At 38.6% G+C, this 7,385-nt stretch overlaps 1 protein-coding gene across 2 annotated transcripts in view; it reads right to left on the reverse strand.

Annotated features, from left to right (window-relative positions):
• Positions 1-7,385, reverse strand: part of LOC139448446 (uncharacterized) — a 34,010-nt gene that overhangs the window by 26,292 nt on the left and 333 nt on the right. The gene's annotated exons all lie outside the window — the stretch shown is intronic.

Here is a 7,385-nt window from a genome sequence, read left to right on the forward strand (position 1 = left end):
CACAGTTTCCATCTCAGACATCAATAATTCATAAAGGCCAGCAATATCAGGCCTCCCTTACCACTACGTCCTCCATCAGCTGTCATTGGATTAAACTGTACCCAGAGTATTACTATTAACAGGCCAGTCCTCAAGGGCTATCCCAGATCAGAACAGTTATCTTTATGCACATTCACTCAATCAATACACATAATTAGGATGTCTGAATAACAACATTGTATTACACATTGAAAGATTGTATCTTAATAGAATACTTGTTTCCAATGAATGATAAACTTGTCTCTTTGATGTATGTGATGTATGTGATTTATGTGATGTATGTGATTTTCTCAACATATGAACTGTGGCAACATAAACCTACAACACTCTATACTGGAGGTCAGTAACAATTTAGCCCTGGAACAGATATAAATTACGTGGTCACTCTTTAAAATAAAAATACTAGCGTGGAATTAAATCTAAGGTTCCGTCAGTTCCCATACATCCTCCCAAGACGAGTGGTTTTAGGTGCCTCGCTATTCCCCAGTAACCAGACTAATATCTTGTCAATTTCTTATTCTTATTTCTTGTCTGTCTATTCCACCCATCTTTCCCAAAGGCAAATGAATCTTTCCAAAAACAACTCTACGAAGGAAAAATGGAAGGTCCTTGATAGGCATTTTTTATTCCTATCCACACTGTATTCCTATACACACCATATTCCTCTGCACACTACATTCCTATATTCTTTTACACACCATATTCCTCTACACAGTCCCTATCCACACTGTATTCATATACACACCATATTCCTTTACACACTGTCTCTATCCACAATGTATTTATATACACACCATATTCCTCTACACACTGTCCCTATCCACACTGTATTCATATACACACCATATTCCTCTACACACTGTTCCTATCCACACTGTATTCATATACACATCATATTCCTCTACACACTGTTCCTATCCAGACAGTATTCATATACACACCATATTCCTCTACACACTGTTCCTATCCACACTGTATTCATATACACATCATATTCCTCTACACTGTCCCTATCCACAATGTATTCATATACACATCATATTCCTCTACACACTGTCCCTATCCACAATGTATTCATATACACACCATATTCCTCTACACACTGTCCCTATCCACACTGTATTCATATACACACCATATTCCTCTACACACTGTCCCTATCCACAATGTATTCATATACACACCATATTCCTCTACACTGTCCCTATTCTCACTGTATTCATATACACACCATATTCCTCTACACACTGTTCCTATCCACACTGTGTTCATATACACACCATATTGCTCTACGCACTGTCCCTATCCACACTGTATTCATATACACACCATATTCCTCTACACACCATATTCCTCTACACACTGTCCCTATCCTCACTGTTTTCATATACACACCATATTCCTCTACACACTGTTCCTATCCACACTGTATTCATATACACACCATCCTCCTCAACACACTGTTCCTATCCACACTGTATTCATATACACACCATATTCCTCTACACACTGTTCCTATCCACACTGTATTCCTTTACACACCATATTCCTCTACACACTGTTCCTATCCACACTGTATTCCTTTACACACCATATTCCTCTACACTGTCTTATCCACACTGTATTCCTTTACACACCATATTCCTCTACACAATGTTCCTATCCACACTGTATTCATATACACACCATATTCCTCTACACACTGTTCCTTTCCACACTGTATTCAATATTCATATATACACCATATTCCTCTACACTGTCCCTATCCACACTGTATTCATATACACACCATATTCCTCTACACACTGTTCCTATCCACACCATATTCCTTTATACACCATATTCCTCTACACACTGTTCCTATCCACACTGTATTCATATACACACCATATTCCTCTACACACTGTCCCTATCCACACTGTATTCCTTTACACACCATATTCCTCTACACACTGTTCCTATCCACACTGTATTCATATACACACCATATTCCTCTACACACTGTTCCTATCCACAATGTATTCATATACACACCATATTCCTCTACACACTGTCCCTATCCACAATGTATTCATATACACACCATATTCCTCTACACACTGTCCCTATCCACAATGAATTCCTTTACACACCATATTCCTCTACCCTGTTCCAATCCACACTGTATTCATCTACACTGTATTCATATACAAACCATATTCCTCTACACACTATATTCCTCTACACACTGTTCCTATCCACATTGTATTCCTATACACTATTCCTTTACACACAACATTCCTATATTCCTTTATACACCATATTCCTCTACACACTATTGCTATCCGCAATGTATTCCTCTGCACACTATATTCCTATACACACTATACGTCCATATAAACTATATTCCTATGCACACTATTTTCCATTACACTATATATTCACATATACACTATATTCCTATATACACTATATTCCGTTACATACCATATTCCTCAACACACTATTCCTATCCACCTTGTATTCGGTTACACACCATATTCCTCCACACACTATATCCCTATAAACACTGTTCCTATCCACAATGTATTCCTATACACACTATATCCCATTACACACTATATTCCTATATACATAATATTCTATTATAAACACTATATTCTTAGATACACTAAATGTATATTCCCATATACATTATAATCCCATAGACACTATATCCCTATAAACACTATTTAAGAAATAAGCAAATAAGCGGATAAGTGGATGCTGATTATCATACAAGAAAACACTACAGGGAAAACACTACTCCTTGCAGTGTTTTGTTGTACGATAAACAACAACCACGAGTTGTTTATTTCTTATATGAGATATCAACATTATTTACTCCCTCTTTAAGGATGATGATATAATGTACAAGCTTTAAAAATATCTGTATTTAAACAATGATGATTCCCTCAATAGAATTTGACCTCGGCTATGTCGGACAAGTCCATTTTATGCACAGGTCGGTATTTTCCGCACATTCTCACAATCCTCACGTCGATTACCTGTCCCTTTTCTCCCAATACCGATTGTCATATCTCTCCCGCTTTTTTATGTGATCGTTTGGCCATCGCGTTTTTTCTGTGTTGCACAGCTACATCTATGGGGAACAACTTACTAGACACTTCCCTCTCAAGAATAACGTCGTCTAATACACGACTTCATCAAGATGCGTGAGGACGTTGGATCTCCAGAAATGGTGTTATGATAGAACAATGTTCATCATGAAATAAACCAAGCTTGGTTCTTTATCATTCTTTGCGCTTTATCATGTAGCTATCTCCTATCCTGCTCATGATATCAATATGACCTAACGGATTCAGTAAGTACTAACTACTACTGCACGAGAGTTTTCAAGATCACAATCAGTGATTGACAAGATGTACGTATGTATCTAAAAGCAGACAACAGCACATGTCTCCCCATACTGATATAATGGACACAATCACTCCTGATAACTATACATCACTAAAAGTTGTGTTTCATACAACATGACATCATCTAATTACCTGCTAGCACATGAATAGGGCATCAGCTGCTTATCATACACATATTTCAAATATTTGGAACAGGAGTTTCCAAACTTGAAATTAAATGACTCATGAACCAAATAAACCTCATCTTGCCAGCTAAGTTGATTCATTCTTTATCTGAGCAAAAGTAGCAAGCCTATATCAAGCCCTAGCTAAGCTATCACCTTACAATAGTTTATGGAGAGATACATGCACTATACACCAAGCATGATACACGGTGTTGGATGTAAGCCAAGCATGCTCATGTGCACAGAGTTTTACCTTGATCTTCAAAACTAGGGTCCTTTCAATAATTATTTTCAAGGTCCTTACCAGCAATTTGAGGGGCGTGTAAAGTAATGAAATGGTATAGTGTGTAGTGGATGCAAATTTCGGCAGTGTGTGTTGCTGTGATTGTGAGTGTGTATGTGTGCGCGAGCGTGCGTGTGTGTGTGTGTGGGGGGGGGGGGGGGGGGGGGGGGAGGGGCGGCTGTGTGTGCGTGCATGTGGGTATGCGTGTGTGAGGACAACTATTGGATTTTGACTTGTTCCTGGCACAATTTAGTTGTCTCAGGCTAGCAGACTGACATAAATTTTGAAGGCTCATAACTTTTGGTGCAGACGAATGGTACCCAGAACTAAGTTTGATTATTTCTTTTAATTTAATCAATGAAATCATAACCACTTTCAATAACATTTAAGTTGTATACGAGGCAAGTATGTTGCTGATATATTGAAATAGCTCTGATGCACCTTGGAGGAAAGAACAATGTTCTGTTTGTTGCCTGATTCCGCACATAGCAATATTCCAGTGACAGTGGTCGGGACCAGACAATCCAGTGATTGATATTGTAAGCAACTTCCCTCATAGTCAGGGTACAATGACACACAATCAACCAAGCCTGACCACCCAATCAATTTGTAGTCCCTTAAGACAAGAATAGGTTGACGGGATCTATTTCTACCCATATTCCCAAAGGAGCAAAACAAATATTAATGGTTGCCGTTGTAACTTGTTGGCATGTGAGCTTTGAGTATGGGAGTGTGTGAATGTTGTGTGAAGTCAAACACAAGAATATTGCAGGTTTATCTATCATGGCAGTCTGAAAGTGTAACTAATCTAGGTTAGACAAAGCCACCATCAGGATATGATGACACAATCAATCAGCACAATCAATCAGCACAAACACTGCAACCACACAATTCATCTTCCTCAGCCATTATGACAAATATTGGGTACTAGGGGCCTATTCTGACCTTTCATACCATCAGCAACAGCTTGTATGTTTGAGTTGATATAGTTAAGCAAACTAAATGAGCCCTGCTTGTAAGTACAGTAGATGCATATTAACATTTTATTAATGTAGTTTTAGAAACAAGCTTTTGAAGCTACTGCGGACAGAAAAGAAACATAATAATTACTGCCCCCAATACACAGACTACCAAACCCATGAAGATCCGGGGTAGAATAGGTCACCCATGCTTGTCATAAAAGGTGACTAACGGGATCGGGTGGTTAGGCTCACTGACTTGGTTGATACATGTCATCGACCCCTATGCGTGGATCGATGCTCATTATATTTATCACTGGATTGTCTGGTCCAGACTGGATTATTTACAGACCGCCATCATATAGCTGGAATATTGCTGAGTGTGGCGTTAAACAAAAAAACAACCAACACAGACTAACATGAAAACACAACTATGGACAGTATAAAAAAGAATATACCATAGTGTTTTAAACTTACAAAATCGTTCAGTGTGTAACAAAAAAGTTACTTCATCAACATTGTAATACACATTATTTCTTTGCTTCATGCTTGCACAGCACACTATTGCAAGTTTAAACATTGTTGTAGTTTTATCAACAGCTAAACATGTGCAGCAATTCAATGTATGAAATCTAATGTTACGCCCATACATGTCATTAGGAATTGTTGATATACCACACAACATAGTAACTAAATCTGTTGATTGTGATAAAAAAAAATATGCAGTGTTATACTGAAAACTGCCGCATGTTTTACATAGTGCAGGCAGTTTTCCTCCTTTCATTTCCTTGTATGAAGCGATAGAATTTAATCAACTCATTCAAAACTACTGGCATATCTAGATTATACTGTGATCAACACAACCTGCACAGCCAGTGAGCAATGTTGGTGATGCATCAGCATTGTTAATATGGCATATGTCAATGACTCATGAGTCACGCATTTCACTGTGGAGGTGGCTGTCAACTACCTGGCCGGGACAGGCTCCTCTGCTGTCACCCTACACTATACAACTCACCCTGTCTAATCACACCCTCCAACAATACCAGGTACATGGTCATCAGTCTAGTTTATACCGTATACAGCGAATACCATAGTCAATTGTGGTTAAACTGCTACTTGACATTTCTTTACCTAAATGAATAACATGATTCAAAATAATCAGTGGTCTTTGTAAAAAGGAGACACTATGTTTGCAAGTTAACATTTCATTAAAACTTCACTTTCTTAAAATTACTGCAAAAGTTTCATGCTTTTGTAAATGTATCATTTTGTTTCTTTTCATAATGACATTGAATAAAAATATTCTTGAAATGTTAGTTTCTACACCATTTTTCACCAACATATATAACTTCAAATTGTGATACTCCAAAGAATTAGCCCCAGCACTGTATGCAGTGGAGTGTCAGTTTTCATCCCCCATGTCAATCCCTGCACACTGGAACCCCTCGGCCTCACTGCAATCCAACTATTCCAAACATCTCATGAACTTTATCTCAGTGTAGATCGCAACTGTGACTCTCATTCTCAACCACTGGAGAGAAACCACAGGCTCTCGTAGCCTAGGCAACAGGAGAAACTAGATACTGGCAATGCCAGGTTGAATTTGACAAGTCATACACAACGGAGTGATGACCCCCAACAATGACACGGGGTTTCCAGGCTTGCTGGCTCTAAAACTACACCCCCTATTAGCAATAAACAAGAGAGAGGGGGTTATGAAGGAACGAGAGGGTCTGGGCACGCAATCCCTGGACAAAGCCCTATCGATGAAGCGAGACAAAGGCTTGTGAAATACCATTTCTCAGCTTCTGTTTGCTCCTCCGCTGTATGTCAAACAGTGGACGATGCTAGGGTGTCCCCAAGTAAACCCTACCTCACAAAATAACCAAATTTGTCAACATCGAGTGTCGCTAGAAAGCTATTGAAAATCTAGGAATCGCTTTTTAACACGCACAATGAGTTTGTGACACAAGACGAAAGACCATCTGTCAAAATTTTCAGGAAGACCCGAATCCCGACTTTGACCCCTTTGTAAGCGTTTTCACATGTCTTACACCTGTTAAATGATTTATCATCTAAGCTGAAAAAGAAATAGGATCTTCTGGACCAGATGCAAGCATGATTTACGTAATCAGTTAATAGCGATGATGTTACAAATAATTATAATATAATGACACAGCGCCGACCCATGACTCACTTTCGGCTCAACAATTCACGGAAATTTTCATCGTCTGCAAAAGCGCACATTGTCTGGAAACCTTCGTTTCCGACATCTTTAACTCAAATAAATGCGAAAACGTTAATATTTCAATTTTTCTGCCAGCTATGACTACATCGTACTTTCCAGACATCTCGCTCTAAGTTAATGCATGTAGCCGCTGAATCCATTATTACTGCACGATTACTCAATGCGCCTGTCAAATTATGCAAATGTATAAAATGACCAAACTGAAGATTTTATCCACAAATATCCTAACCACTTTCAAATCAAAAGTGGATTTTCATCGTACCTTTCACACAAAACCCCGACACATACGGT

The sequence above is a fragment of the Haliotis cracherodii genome, unplaced genomic scaffold (genome assembly GCF_022045235.1).
Source record: "Haliotis cracherodii isolate W230 unplaced genomic scaffold, xgHalCrac1.p SCAF_7, whole genome shotgun sequence".
Lineage (NCBI taxonomy): Eukaryota > Metazoa > Mollusca > Gastropoda > Lepetellida > Haliotidae > Haliotis > Haliotis cracherodii.